At 36.4% G+C, this 16545-nt stretch overlaps 1 protein-coding gene across 2 annotated transcripts in view; it reads right to left on the bottom strand.

Annotated features, from left to right (window-relative positions):
• LOC131432350 (uncharacterized) overlaps positions 1–12636 on the bottom strand; it is a 370503-nt gene extending 357867 nt beyond the window's left edge. For both annotated transcript variants that reach the window (XM_058598563.1, XM_058598564.1), the window contains exon 1: positions 11393–12636. The gene's annotated coding sequence lies outside the window, so the exon portion shown is untranslated. The remainder of the gene's footprint in view (positions 1–11392) is intronic.
• Positions 12637–16545: the final 3909 nt, after the last annotated feature.

Below are 16545 nucleotides of genomic sequence, written 5' to 3'. Positions count from 1 at the left end.
TTTAAATATGGCGAAACACTGCTTAGAATCATCAACACGTTCTCGTTTTTGGCCAACAGTGAGCAAATGCGATACTCACTTTGAACAGAGCTTTCTCATAGTCAAATGCTCACGCAATATAAAGCCAACACGTTCTTTTGATATCTTTACGGTGTCTGCTAACTCATGCAACTTCACTTTTAGATTGTGGATTTCTTTTTATGTTTTCTGGTGTTACCGCCTCATTTGGACGTCCACTGTGTTCTGCATCATCGGTATCTCTACGACTACGTTTGAAGTCAGTTGTATACTTATTTCTGATGGTGCGGAGTGTCCATAACACTTTTCAAGCCGTTGCTTCGCTAGAACGGTATTTTTTCCCATCAAGAAGCAGTGTAAAATTAAAACGCGAAATTGTTTTTCATCCATTGTTCTGAAAATAACAAAAGTAGTGCCACTCTTAGCACAATAACTCACAAACTAATGAATAGAATATCATGAAATTTTAACAGTTGTCTTTTAAAGGTTACTATTAAATAAAAAACCTGTTTTAATCCACCTAGTGGTGTAATGATGCCTTTCCCATGTACATATAATATTGTGGTATTCTATTCAAAAATTTTCTCTTCGATTTTTGAAAGAAACCAAGAGATTGTTTATGCTAAACATACAGAATAAAACAGTGCTTTGATTGCGTAAGCCATCCTTAAGAAAACGAAATGGGTTCATTGTTATATGCACTTCCGGCACCGGAAACGAGAACCGGTATAATCAAAGTCGGTTCGTACGGCCACCAACTAACATGAAACACAAACTTTTCTAGTACGCACTCTAAATTACGATTTAAATGTTTGTTGCATTCGAAAATATTTTAAGTGCCGATGTACAATATTGAACACATTTTACCCTATAACTCCGGAACCGGAAGTCGGATTTGAATGAAATTCAGGAATTCCGTATGGGACCTCGAGATCTTTCATTTGAATCCTAGTTTGTCAAAATCGGTTCAGCCATCTCAGAGAAAACCTAGTGAGATTATTTGACACATACACACACATACATACACACACAGACATTGCTCAGCTCGATGAACTGAGTCGAATGGTATATGACACTTGGCCCTCCGGGCCAATTTTCACTAGTCGGTTTTTCAAGTGATTGCATAACCTTTCTATATGAGAAAGGCAAAAAGGTGACTGAAATAAAACTAGCGCCATCTATGTGTTAGGCCCGGGAATTTTCAGACCATGTGTTAGAACTAAGTATGAATATAACGAATCCATTGCTAGCATGTGCCGCATAATTAACAAATGTTTCAATTTTTTCGATTTTCATCTATCACGCAATGTTGTCAAAAAATCGTTCCACTTTTTACCTATTTTTATATATATAAAAAATAGGTATAGAATTCGCTCAAACTTTCGAAAATTTTTCCGAGGCCCGGAGGGCCGAATGACATATACCAATCGATTCAGCTCGACGAACTGAGCAAATGTCTGTGTGTGTGTGTGTGTATGTGTGTGTGTCCGTATGTGTGTTGTCAACTAAGAGGTCGAGATCTCAGAGATGGCTGGACCGATTTTCATCAAACTAGTCGCAAATGAAAGGTCTCCCCGTCACCCAAAACGCTATTGAATGGTTTTGAGATCGGATGTTTACTTTTTGAGTTATACAAAGTTTTATGTCAAAATTTTCAGTTTTTTGACAGTATCTGTCACAATTGACCTTGAAAACAGAATATGTTTTCAGACTTAGATTCCGCACGGTAATACCTATCCAACAAGCCATAGATTGTTAAAATCCGTCCATTTTTAACGGAGATATCGAAATTTTTCTGTAAGCGACTTTTCCCCCTATTCCAGCAGTAGGAGTTTTTAGCGCTGTATGACAAAGAAATGCTTGGGAGCAACGGAAAACACGATTTTTTATACTGTTACATACAATTGTTTCTAAGAACCAAAAGGATTGTGTACAGCATTCTTTTTCATGACATTTAGCCTCGGACCGATTTTGGCACGGCTCGTTTTTGGCAACATAATCGTTCGAATATGACATATATAAACCAGATGATGGCAGAATTTTTTTTAATTATTTTGTTTTAAACTACTTACAGCAATAAATGCTGGAACAACATAACATCCATATACCATTCGAATCAGTTCGTCGAGATCAGCAAATGCGTGTGTGACAAATAACTTCAATTAATTTTCTCGGAAAATTTCTTTTCTACAAATTCAGATTCATACGAAAAGTCGTATGCTCCCAAACAAAGTTCCTGCATTATGTTTGGTTCCGACCTCTGGTTTCGGAACTACAGGATGATATGTGAAACGAAATCAAAATTGTGTAACTCATTTTTCTTGAAGATGGCTGAACCGATCTAAGATGCAAATGAAATCTAAGAATCATCTAAGATTCAAATGAAAAGTTTCAAAGTTCTATAAAACATCTTGCTTTTCAGTCAGATCCAACTTCCGGTTTCGGGGATTGTATAAAAATGTCTATTCCACATAATTTAATCAGGTTTATCGGGTTAGCAGATTTGGATAGTCGATAAAAAAATTAACTTTTTTCAGTTTTAGTGGTATTCAGTTGTCGATCAGAAGGCACCTAAAAATTTAATTCGTGCTATGATCTCTCAAAGATGTCTTAACTGATTTTCAAATGTTTTGAAACAAATGTAAAGTGTACAGCTACTCAGGTGAATTTATCTGACTTCGGCCATACCGCTTTTAGAATTCCGGTTCCAGTATAAAATCGTTTCTCAAAGCTCAATCGTTTTCTCAAAAAAAGCCTAATCAAATTTCAGAAACAAAAATTTTAATTAAAACAAACTTATATACAAAAATTAATTATTTTATCCAATTATGACTTCCGGTTCTCGAATTACATGATGATGAATTTTTAAAATTCAAACCGATATAGAAGATGACAATCCCGAAAAGCTTCAAAGTTGAACTCAAAACTGTTGTAATTTATTCGTCATATGGCCATACGAATCGGTTTGGCTTATGCTGGTTCCTGAATACCGGCTCTGGAAGTACCTTAAATTACCGTAAACTCCAGAGTGGAACTTACATATCATGGCATGTTTAATCGATTATCACACTTCTAGATTCAAATTCGATCCGATTTGCAGTTTCGACATTACAGAGTAATGAGTGATTAAAATTTCAAATTGTCGCTTAAAACGAGGGTCATTAAAATAATGTCATGAAAACTTAAACACCGAAGAATATTCATGCAAAAAACACATGCGGATTGATAAAAATAGGTATCATCTCACTGCTAGGTGGATTAAACACGTTTTTTCCATAAATACGTTTATTTCATAGGCAATATACATAAGTTTTTCTTCGCCGTGGCATCCACAATCCATAATCCTTTAAACCTAATACATTTCGAATATCATTATAGTATTTTGGTATTCATTAGTTAATCTAAACACTGTTTTGTTTTGAATACGACTTACTTTACCTTTTCAAAATTTACCCTCTGAGAGAGTGATAAGTTTTTGATAGTGAATATCTCTTGTTGTATCTAATGAATCAACATAATTCTTGCTACATGCCATCGGAAATATGATCAGAATTTTATGATAAAATTTTCTGTTGTATGACATAATCTCAAATAGTTCAAAATAAAACTTTTCTGAAATGTTTGGTATAAACGAGTGTCAAAGAGGATAATTCATAAGGCGCGTTTGCCTTTCTCGTATTGCGAAAGCTCATAGCTCAGTGATCTGTGGAAGGATTTTTATAATCTAACTACAAATAGAATCGAAAATTTTCAACTTGAACGTGTATTGCAACAACATTGAAGTTTTTCAACAGTACACTATTGAAAAAATTGTTTGATTTAACTCATGACAGCACCAGCCAATCAGAACGCGAGATGTCTGCATCTATACAAGAGCATCCATGTAAAAGTTGAGTGGTTCATTTTTCGTACCATTTTCTGAGCTACTATTTCCGAAACAAAACACACACACACAAGAGCAACATCGAGAACCTGTCGTCTCACTGTTTCCCGTTCTGCGAACAGGAAAAGGAATATTGGCAAAGGGGCTTTCCGTACACCGCTGCCAGTAGCAGGTATAAGATGAAATGTGATGTGAGAAATAGCGTCATTTAAGTTAAAGCAGCTACTCTGAACGTACGAGACCAGGCTTCCCAAATGTACCGCCGCGCGACATTATTATTGAGGATGTCATGCTGCTCTTTCCATGACAGCCTTGTGATAGGTTTCATCACGACAGCCCTTAGACAAATAGTTCTGTACAGCCAACGTTGCCGTCATTCACTTCGTTCGACAGTTCATTCCATCTTAAGACATTTTGTCATGGTCCACGACAGCCGAAGAAGCATGAAGTTCTCGCTGTTGCGACAGTAAGCTTCGGGTATCAGTCACTGCGTTGTTTCTGTCGAGAACAAAATATTACTCTCCCTTGACCAGGTCTGCGACAGTAGCCGGTGCGGTTCAAATTTGTTGCTCTTGGTTTGCTATGAAGATTCGAGGCAAGCATGTGGGTTTTAGTTTTGCCTTTGGTGATTGCTTTGCGCAGCGGTTGATCATTGCGCATAGCAATCACCGTTGGTAGGGCATTGATAACAATATAATTGATAATTAATAATATACGAAACGGATTGAAGAACGGACTTTGGTTTTAATGAATAGTTAATTTTTATATTTTGGTCGATCTTCTATGAATCGATCGATCAATGAAATTCTATAGAAAGAAAAGTTTGTTTTCAAGAAATTATATTCATAATTAAAGAGCTGAGACAGTTCGGCGTGCTCGTTTCAGGCAGTTTACGTTCGGTTTGTTGGTTGTAACATTCATAGTGTAGGCGCGTACTGATGTGCGTGGAGCATTATTTCCATCCTCTTTATCTCTTCCTTCAGGATATCAAAGGCGCAATCGTTTCTTATACAAGAGTGAATAAGTCAATTGAATCAGATTTTAGATGTAAACGGTGAATGAATGTTTGTAGCAAAAGATATATTCAAATTAAAGATTCTGTATTCGATACTAGTTAGCGTGATTCTGAATAGCATTCAACTTTGCAGTCGACTTGTAAGTCTACGGGACTATTGCAGTCAGTGTTGCAATACTACGGACACTAAGAATCTTTCCAAGTCAGAACTGAAACATACAAAATCTGGCTCGTTCAGTTCGTTATATGTACATTGAACCACCAATCGAATAAAAACCTTGAGTGCAAAATTTGGAGTCGGAATTAGCAATGCAAAAATCATGTAGAAACTTATTGGCAGGTACCGTACAACAAAGCTTTGAATGCAAAAACTGAATGAAAAATTCCGGTTCTTCCAAAAAACATGTTTCCAAGCGTGGAATGCAGCATGGTTGCCCGTAACAGGTTCGAATGTTTATTTCGTTTTATTTAGAAAAAAAAGTTTTAGTTCACCAAGTTATTTCATAATGTCTTTCGTGAGTAATATGGTCTCAAGCTTTCCAGACATATCAAGTTATCTTATATATATGAATAGTATAGTGTTTCTATTAACCTGGAATATATTCCAAAATACATATGTGCTGATAATCTGGAATGCATTTTCTTCCTGTTAAGCATTGAATCATCTTATCTCTAGAAACGGCATATTAACTATTATATTATTTTGGTCATAGCTACCAGAAGTTCGCGACTTTTACACACGTTGAAACTGTCACATGTTCGACGTTTGGAAGCATTGGGAAAACCGAAAAGACTCCCATCCAGAAATTTCGGAAGTTGCTTCAACCCTCATGACTGTGCCTGCAACGCAAGTTTCTTTTGAAAGAGCGTTTAGCGCTCTGGCGTTAGTGTTGTCGCCAGCTCGGACAAAATTGTGCGTACAAAACCTGTCGAACATTTTAATAGTAAAATTAAACCAAGACCTACTCCATCATATTATTCCACACATGTACAATTGGAAAGACTACAAATCGATGGGAAAAAATGAATAAAAAAATATTTTTGATTAATTTAGAGCTAAAATCTTATCATTTGCGGTTTCAAAATCACTATAGATTCATCGTATTGAATTTCATTGCCGGTTCTGGTTGGGAAATTTGGGGAGTACGATTACCTATAAAGTACACTTATATTTCCAAAAATGGTAAGTAACAAAAACTACCTAAACATGAATTCAAGCTCAATTTGGTTTTGAAGAATCTTATATCTGCCATTGGAATTATAAAAATTTCATAGTGTCTATACATAGATTTTGATTTTGTCATAAAAAAGGTTTTGAAATTACTTGAAAATTCGACTAGTGAAAGTTGACATTCGACTAAGATAAGTTAATCAATTCCTCCGTGTGTATGTATGTGTATTGTATGTGTCAAACAACGTCACTCAATTTCTCAGGCATGAATGCACCTATTTTCCCAAATCAGGCTGAAATGACCCACCTGCACCTATTTTCCCAAACCAGGCATGACTGCATAGGTTACTATTGAATTTAATTCGGATCCTACTTCCGCAGTTACAAGTCTAAGAATGTCGAAAATTTTCTACCGTCTAATTGGCTAAGTAGCTTGTGTCCGCATTTAAAAAAATTAAACGTTTGGAACTTTAAATATTGTAAATGAATAGTGAAACATTCTGAGAGCCGAGTTCATTGCATATATTTAACAGTTTTCTTTCTGAAAAGATTGTCTGAGCGCAAGTTTGCAAGCTGCGCCAGCAGCTGTCACGTTTGGATGCAGCCCAAGAACGAATCTTGTGCTTTATCCAACTAGTTGAAAGTGGTAAAGCTGGTTCAGGACCAACGAAATCATTCGTTGCACCAGCTCTAGCCAACTTATCAAATAATGATAATAATAATAATAATAATAATAATAATAATAATATTGTGGCTGTCATTTCCGATCCTAAAAAATTCATTGGTTTAGTTAGGAGAAACAGAAAAATCAAAACGTCGTTATTCAGAATAAGGGTGCATAAGATATTTCCGGAGTATTATCAATGAATGCTAGTGTATCTGTTTCTTTAGGAATAAGAAGGAAGCACTAAGGATGAATACTTCAGTAATTCAGATATATGAGCCGTTACACAAAACTCTGTGTTTATCTTTTTATATTCGTTAGTTATTAAAATTCATTGCTTTCGCCGACAGTATATATAAATCTAAAACAATTTCTTTATTCCACAATGGTAATGTAATGAAACCCTTAAATTTCCTGCAAAGGCAATCCCAACAACGCAATCGTATGTACTAGTACCATTTCATTGAGGCAGCTGAAATAGTGCGAGCGCACTATAAACCACAGCTCGTCTCCAGAAACAGCCGGTTTATTGCTTCAAGAGACATTGATGAGACAGCCGGCTGGCGACAGCCCTTCGTAACAGTAATTCCCTAAAAATCAAAGGATGTCTTCGATTTTCTAAGGCTGTCCCCGTAACATTTTATGCGAATGAGCGAACAGAAAGAAACAGGATACAAACAGCCCGTTCGGTTTGACTACTCTCCGGATAGAATACTCTCATCAAACTGGTGAGTAGAAACTATCTCAGCGACAGCATTCATTTAGGCATGCGAGCGCTGTTGCCATTACAGTTCGGCATATGCTGCACACATATTGTAGACTGGGCTTTCGACTTTGCACTCAGACAGTTCATGCTATCTCGTGGCGGATGTCATTGAAAAGCAGTACTGCTGGGAAGCCTGTACGAGACACCGTCTGTACGATGGCACCGAAAACCGGTAGAAAGGTAGCTAAAAAGTCCAGCAAGGCTCATTCAAAGCACTTTTCAGTGCTAAAGATAAGCATAAAGAAATTGTTGAATTTTGTCGCTTTCCTACCATTTTCTGAGCAACTGTTGCCGAAACAAGACACACACAAGAACCATCTCAGATCTAAATGCAGATCTTGTTGATTGCGACAATTCAAGGCACTTTTTAGTGCCACAGATAATCATTAAGAGTTAAATAAACTTTCAATATTTCCTACCAAAAGATTCATCAAGATGGAAGTTAAAATAATTTGCACCGTAACTAACACATTCAATTACGATCGGCAGTGCGTAAGTTGAAGTGATGATGTTGAACACATCTTTATACTAGTATGGGGTCGTGTGAAAATATTTCATGAGAAACAGGGGTGCCATATATACAGATTAGTCTTCATATTATTATAATTATTATTATTATCATTATTATTATTATTATTATTATTATTCTTATTATTATTATTATTATTATTATTATTATTATTATTATTATTATTATTATTATTATTATTATTATTATTATTATTATTATTATTATTATTATTATTATTATTATTATTATTATTATTATTATTATTATTACTATTATTATTATTATTATTATTATTATTATTATTATTATTATTATTATTATTATTATTATTATTATTATTATTATTATTATTATTATTATTATTATTATTATTATTATTATTATTATTATTATTATTATTATTATTATTATTATTATTATTATTATTATTATTATTATTATTATTATTAATAATAATATTATTATCATTATCATTATTATTATTAATAAAATTACTCTTGCATACCGAAGATCGTCGATACATTTCATTGCAATTGTCTCGTACTGAAATTTCGAGAAGAATCAGACATCTTCGAACTTCATAGCTTCAATAAAAATTAACTACAAATTTGTCGTACCTAGCCTCCTATATTAGCAAATTAAAAAGGAATTGTTTCAAGTTTGGAATATATAGTTGTAGAATAGTAGCTGTTTAATGTAACTAATATGTACTTTAATGACGACATGATCAATATCGCGATAACCTTCGCCACAAGCACAATGATTATTTTCGGAAAGTAGAATTCGAAGGAGATGTGCATCTAACGTGTAGTGATTGGACATGAGTCTGGACATCACACGAATGAAATCCCTACTCACATTCAGTCCCCTGAACCATGCCTTTGTCGATATTTTAGGAATAATTGAGTGCATCATCCGACCCATATCATCGTTATCCCAAGAAGCTTGCCAGATGGTGAGTGTTCTTTGGCGAGACGCGCTGTAGAATTTGTTGAAAGCAATCGGTCTCTCATAAATTTCACCCTCTATAGCACCACGTTTGGCTAAAATATCGTCTCTTTCATTGCCTGGAATGGAGCAATCAGTCGGGACCCAAACTATTGTGATTTGATAACTATTATTCAAAATGTTGTTCAGGCACTGTTTTATTTTGTCCAAGAAAAACGGTTCATTTTTGCCAGCAGCGTTTGAACGAATGCACAGTAGTTCAAAATCGCAATTTCACGCTCCTAATATATAACTCATTAAAAACGTGGTTTTCGAGGTACAATATCTTCAGAAAAGTTACTCAGAATGATAGACGCCATCTTTTGGCAAATTTTATTTATGCAATTATTCCCCCTAAAAGTGAGATAAAAATTATATTTTTGCTCAGGGTCAACCTAGGAGCTAAGTTATTTTGACAAAGTTGTGCAGAAAGTTATTTCAAACAAATTTGCTGAAGGGACTATTCCCGTTACTTGAGTGCAATTCATGATATAATGTATTTTCTGAAAAGTGTGTCCAAAAACCAGTTTTTCATGTTATTCAAAGTTTTTCATCTTTAAAAACTACACAACTTTTTCAAACATACTATGCTGCTATCATTTCAGTTTAATACAATAGAGCAATTTTTCATGTTTTTTCAATATAATTCTAACTTGTCTATTATCAAAATGCGCAGAAATGTGCAGATGAGACTACTTACATATTAAACTACTTCAAAAGAGCTTTCATACCGTGGTTGAGTTACTCGTCTGCGAACATATCTGCAGGCGAGATATGTTCTTTTCAAATATCCTTGTCCATGACATTTGCAACGATTAGGTTCATTGTATTTCAGATCAGATTTCATGAATTACACTCAAGTTACGGGAATAGTACCTTCATCAAGCTTATTTAAAATAACTTTCTGCACAACTTTGTCGAAGTAACTTAGCCCCTATGTTGGCCCTGAGCTAAAATAAAATTTTTATCTCACTTTTAGGGGGATTAATCATATAAATAAAATTAGCCAAAAGATGGCGTCTATCATTCTGAGCAACTTTTCTGAAGATACTGTACCTCAAAAACCACGATCCTATGAGTTATCAATTAAGAGCGTGAAATTGCGCTTTTGAAATACTGTGAAATGGCTTCAATTGCACTCAGACTATCTGTAAAGAGAAAATCGTTCCACTTGTTATTGTCTAATTAGTTTTAGTTACTATAGAAGCACTAGATTTAAGGAAAGTGTATCATTTGGACTATTGTAATCTGTTGATACAAACGGTGAGGAGGTTTTATGCCTGCTTGAGAGCAAGTTTGAAAGAAACTAACTTCAGCGGGCTTTTTACTGCTCTGAAAAAAAAAGAATTCAGGAATGTCTTTTATGTGGTGGGCAGTAGACTCAAGTAGCAATTAAAATTTTGGCATGTTTCACAATTGCTTCATAGATTATTTTTGCTAGATATGTTAGACAATTGATTCAACACGTTTTTTGTAAGGGATGTAAAATTCATTAATATTACTGCTTGTGAAACCAACTTGTGATTAAGTTCCACATCCGGGTTTTCAACTGACTGTACGACAAGATCATTTGAGCAGTTTCAATTCCGGGTTCCACTTCGCACACTTTACTGTTGTGAAACATATGAAACAAGAAACTTGTTGCACATCATTCAAGAAAAGTTGACTTTTCCAATCGCATAATCGTAGAGTTAATGAATTCAGTACTAGAACAATGTTTGCTACTTGGGGACACACTAAGGTATTCTGAATAGGCATTCGACCAGAAAAAATTCTGAGCCATTGTTCTAAGTGCAATTATTAATATTATTTCAAAGTGTGTAATGATCTTTGATGTCAATGTTTCGTTATATTTATAAGTGTACCATCTCGAAGTCTAGCAAGCGAAGTGGAGAAAGCTTGTAAAGGTTTTGACTAGTTTCTCAATCAAATGTTTTCTAATTAATGATAATAAAAGCTAGTGCAGCAGTGTTATACGTATTCACGACAATCTGGTTATGCCTTTGCCCTTTCCCAATAACCAGTTTCACTTAAAGTTCAACGAAGACCCTTATTTAGATTATTCAAAACTGTACAATTTTAACGAAACTTTCACGTATGAAAGTTGATTTTCAAGTTTCACATATAGTTAGTTCCCATTTCAATCATTATAATCCATTTTTAGTATCCATAGTTAGACGAACGAAACCATAAACGGTCCGTATCAAATCACAGAAAGTTATCAACTGTAACTCAAACAGCATCTCGTTTGTTTTCTGTGAAACCAAATCAATGAGTTGGAACTAATGGGTAGAACATCATTTAATTTGAACTTCCTATTACAGTCCGGAAAATAATTAATCAAAGCTCTGTTACCATAGTGTTCCCACATACATACCTTCACTGAACAAAACACCGAGCTGGCACTGATTATCCTAAACCATCTGGAACGCCAGATGCACCCACACAATCCGTGTCCCGAAACGTTTCACTGCTGTTTCACGTATCGCAAACTTCGGTCACACCGATTCCGCTCACGGAGCATTGGTAAACAATCGCTGTACTGGCATGTCGAGCACATTTTCCACCTCACTTGTTTCCCAGCATTACAAAGATCTATTCCCGGTGCGAACTGTACACTCAATCGTTTTCACTTCCCTCATCAGCTTCACGACGGCCGCCACTACTGCGCCACTTATTTACCAGCTTCCGGATCCGTTTCTCGTGGAAAACTCACACACAGAGCTGACGGTAAATTGTGTTATTTCTGCTTCATCATTTCTACGCGAAGCTCCTGGGACGTACCCCCGGCTGCTGTCGGTCGAACCAAATGGTACGATGGTACAGAATGGGTGTGTGTGGGGGGAGGCTAGGGGCCGTGTCTGCCCGATTGACCCCTTTTTTCCCGTTGTGTACGGAAACGCTACAAGCCGAGTAAAGTAAAGCTTGTTGCCCTTGCTTCATCCCATGGCTTGGCACAGATTCCGGAATGAACACGTTGAGATTCAAAACATCGAAGTTGCTTGCTCAGTAAACAGAACTTTAATCCTTACGGGCAAACAAATGTTGAATTGGATTTTTTATATGCCTAGTGATACACTTTTGTGGACACTGCACACTCACCTCACGGTCAGGATCCGAATTTTTTTTTCTCATCAACTACCTTACCGCAATCTTCTGCTTTTATATCTAACTTACTAAAACAAAATTTCCATGCAAATCACCTTGTAAGCAAAACGGTACACTTCAAACCAGATTATTCACGTGCCTATCTTCCAAGGATCTGTATATACTCTATGTTTCGATAGTCTGCTTTTTCAGTTTTCATTCAGCCCGAAATTCCTTCGACACCGACTGGGACAGCAGTGGTGACACGAACTGCTGACGGGGCAGGTGAATCAATTACAGACTTTCACACATTTGAACGCACACTGAAAAGCCACCCACGGCTGTACATAAACACCAGATCTTCCAAGCGGTGATGATGATGCTGATGATGGCGATGAAGTGCAATGGAGCTTCCCAACAGCTGGCTGGTTGGCTGGTTGGTTGGCTGGTTGGTTGTCCTGTGCTAGATAAATACTGAGCCAGCACCGAACGCGCGATTTTTCCTAGGGTCTGAAACTGCGTCCAAATCGTTCCGAGTCCTCACAGCAACTGTTAGTTTACGAACGACGCTCTCGGTTAACATATCAGCTGGAGCCAAAAACGATGATGCTACGATGGCTGCTGCTGGCTGTCCTAAACTCCCACGAGAAGGAGATGTCATGGTTGGCCCTCTCCGATTTTGCTCCCAGCTAGTGCCACATCCTGACCGTGCCGTACAGTGAATGGGAAAAAACACTGTCCGGATTTCTTGTTGGGGCTCTCCCGGTCGGCTCTCGTCCTGATTTTTGAATGGTACATACACGCTGATGCCGTCTGCTTTCGCTTTCGCGCCGATATTTCTCTGGCTCCAAACACAGCACGCCGGTTGTTTTGGAAAGCTTTGGAGAGGATGCTGCGAAAACACACACACACACACTCAAACCGATGCCAGCACTAAGCACGTTATCCTCTCGTTGTTGCTTTTCCTACCAATTTGTTGACGTAGAGTACATTGCGTTGGGATGCGGACCCGAGTGGAATGCTATTCTTAGTGTTGTGGTAATTCGAAGTTGAAACAAATTGTGTTCGGATGTTTTACTATCGGAAAAGTTTTAGAAAAAGGCAACAAGTCATCAGACTTTTCGTACTTCAACTTCGATGCAAATGTAGGCAACCTGTTAGAAGAAAAAACATACACTGAAAAAAGAGTTTTACAACATTTTTTCAATAATTAGAAAACTTAGAAAAAGGGATGAGATAATCAAGTGCTCACGATTTCCTATCTCATGCCTCTCTGTGTGTCTATCTATGACATTTGGTCAATTGAATGGTGTCGTTTGAGTGCTATCGCCTTCTGCGTTAGTAGCAGAATTAGAGGATTCAAATTGTCATAACACATTTGAAATGCGAAAATTAACAAAAATCTTTCGAATAGTTTTTTGCATTGACTGAGTGGAAATTTAGTAATGGCGGAATTACGTCAAACAAACTAAAGTTAATAAGTTGTTAAAAACTACAAGGATTAGCCCCATGGGGTTGTTCGAGCCGTTGATGTGGAACAAGGCAACCAAAATTTCCAATGATTGACATTTTCAATTATTCGTCACACTTTTGAATCCGCAAATGCACAAGAGTCTGCTTAGATTGATCCTTATTAGGAATCAACACGCGAACCCAGAATATAGACTCTATTTATCGTGATTTGTATATGTTTCGTAGCCGACGAAATTACATCAATTGCCCAAATGTATACAATTAAATGTTTGTACATGCTTGCGATACGGATATCGATATTTAAGCTTCTCTTCATCAAGCTTGTGTTCAAGTTTTGTATGCAAGCAGTTAATTTTATAGCGTTTCTCTACCATTTTGCGATTTCGGTTGAAGCTATAAAATATTTCTCATTATCAATCGAGTTCATCTTATATAAATTAGAAATTGGTCTTATGCACTCAAAATTTACCCTAAGGTAGTTGTCAATTTCTCAGGCGAAACGACATAACATGGAATTTCATCCAATCTTGCATGACACAAGATCAGAGCATACCAATAAAAGCTTCAAATCGTTTATGGCACTTTTTGTCTTGCTGTGTAGCAACAACCTACCTCTAGCAAGCTACGCATAAGACTGAAACGTTAGCTATAATTTCGCTTCTATTTGAAGATTCGCGTGCTTCCAACAGCTTTGCTATTGCTTCGATTGACCGATCAGAGCGCTGCTTTCCCTTTGATATATCGCTTACTCCTTCAAAACCGTCGACTATGGCAGGGAAATCCGGTATGCCGGAGATTTTTTGCAGCCCAAATAGGACACTATTAATCAACATTTCAATGATATAAAATTAAAAATACATGGCTATGAACATTCAAATCAATACGTAGAAATATTTCCAATCAAATGGTGACATAATATTAATAATGATTACAAAATTGATTGAGCTGTAATTGTTCAAAACCTGACCACATTTCTACGTGTATTTTTGTTGAGTTTCTAATTTGCACCCCTATACAGAAAACAAAAATGTGTTCCACATTAAAATTTAACCCTATTTAGTGAGAAAACCTGTCTGGCGATAAGAAAAGGAATAAAGCATCACTCCTCTTTACGTATGCTCAGCGGTTTATGTGGAACCGTTAGGTGGCGTTAGCAGTTCAACATAAACTGCTGACGCACTGATGAGCTGAATGCGAAACGTAAAAACCAAATTTAGTCATTTGCACTTTAGCATAAAACGGTACACATGAGGTACCATACCCCTGAATGACTGCAATCTTTTGGCGGCCAGTATGCCATCAATTTTGTTTTGCTCTTTCGGCACGTCAGGGTAGACATGGCACTTCGGTGCAATTCAAGTAATTTGTAAATAGCAAATACTTTACGTCTGCTCAGCGGCAAAGCGTAAAAACTAAATGAAATATTTTTCAATCCATAGTCAGGTACTTTCGCACACTTTGTGTGCTACCATCTGTTACAACCTTCGCAGAGTACCCAGATATCTTGCTTGTAAGATCGCGAACTCTCAGAAATGCTGGTAAAAGAGGACCACTCTTCAATTACACCACATCCTGAGCACATGTTCTCAACATGATTAGAGTTATCCATTATTAATTTCAAGAAATGTTTTCTTAATGTTTGAGAGCAGAAACCGGTTTTGCGCATTCCCTTGCCAGTGAGTTCATGCTCTATGTTATGCAAAACATGAACTCCACAACTGGGTTTAGTTTCTCAATAAACTCGATTGCTCTTCTAATATCTTTTACGTCTTCTACAGACTTAGTGTTCATTTCAGATTTCAACGTTGAGTCGTAGTACATAATGTTCATTTGTTTTGTATTCATTACGACAACTGTGACATGAGAAACCACCAACATTGGCCAGATAGTAAATTCAGAGTTCATAATTTTGGAACAAATACGTCCAAAATTAATGAATTCTATGGATTGAAATCCAAATAGAGAAGGAGTGAAATCGCAACACAATATGTATATTGGAATTGGGGTGATAGATGTTGCATAGTAGCTGCACTCAAAAGTCGATCAAATAGTTAGATAGCCAGCTATTGTCAATTATTAATGATTTTATGTCGACTTAATCTAAATAATTTGTATGGACATGTGCTACCTTAACATGATCACAATCGCTTTTTCTACTTACGTAGTGATAGTTTGGATCTTTCATTATTTCATTAGGAAGAAGATCTTTTCTTACTGATTATTCAGAACAGTCAAAGCCTTTAAATATTTCAGACTCGTCGAATCCTCTGAACATTGACGACTCATTTCCTGTAATGAGCGGTTTAATATCTTCGTTTATTGGAGCTTCGGAAACAAAAGGCTCTTCAAGCTCTATGATCGGGCTCAAATCGTTGAATCGTATTTTTTTAAAGGTTTCAAACTTAGGTCATTTGACCAATATTTATCCATAAGTTCGATACATTTCAACTGTTTTTCGCAGAAAGGTAGCTTTCTTTTGCTAGCATCTTTTTTAAAACTTTCTTTCGTCTTGCGCAGGTCTGAAAGTTGCCACGCGCTTGTACTCTTTTCATAACTGAAGCTTCTATTACTTGTTATGGAATTGGAGCTTTGGCTAGAAACCAAAGTTTTGTTCATTCGAAATAACTTTTGTGAAGATGGAGTTCTATCAAATACAAGTAATAATACCCCTAAGTCCCATACAAACGAACCGCCGATGTTTGATTCACAGCCTGAACAAGTAAGCCTAGCAAATTACTCCCTTTCATTGCGATAGTTTGAAAATGTGGAAGGAGATCGTTTCTTGCAACGCTTTATGCTAGTTGCTACGGTGCAAAACAAACTTGCTTGTTTATGTTTATCGTTGCTGTATTAAACTGCAACAATCAGTCTAAATATCACCGGCACTAGCACAAAAGATGAAAAATGAACACAAACACCCACGAATCTACAAATATCAATACAGCTAGTAGTATATTCATGGTGGCTAAA

The sequence above is a fragment of the Malaya genurostris genome, chromosome 2 (genome assembly GCF_030247185.1).
Source record: "Malaya genurostris strain Urasoe2022 chromosome 2, Malgen_1.1, whole genome shotgun sequence".
Taxonomy (NCBI): domain Eukaryota; kingdom Metazoa; phylum Arthropoda; class Insecta; order Diptera; family Culicidae; genus Malaya; species Malaya genurostris.
Note: the sequence above shows the minus strand (reverse complement) of the source record. Positions and strands in the feature narration are given on the sequence as shown.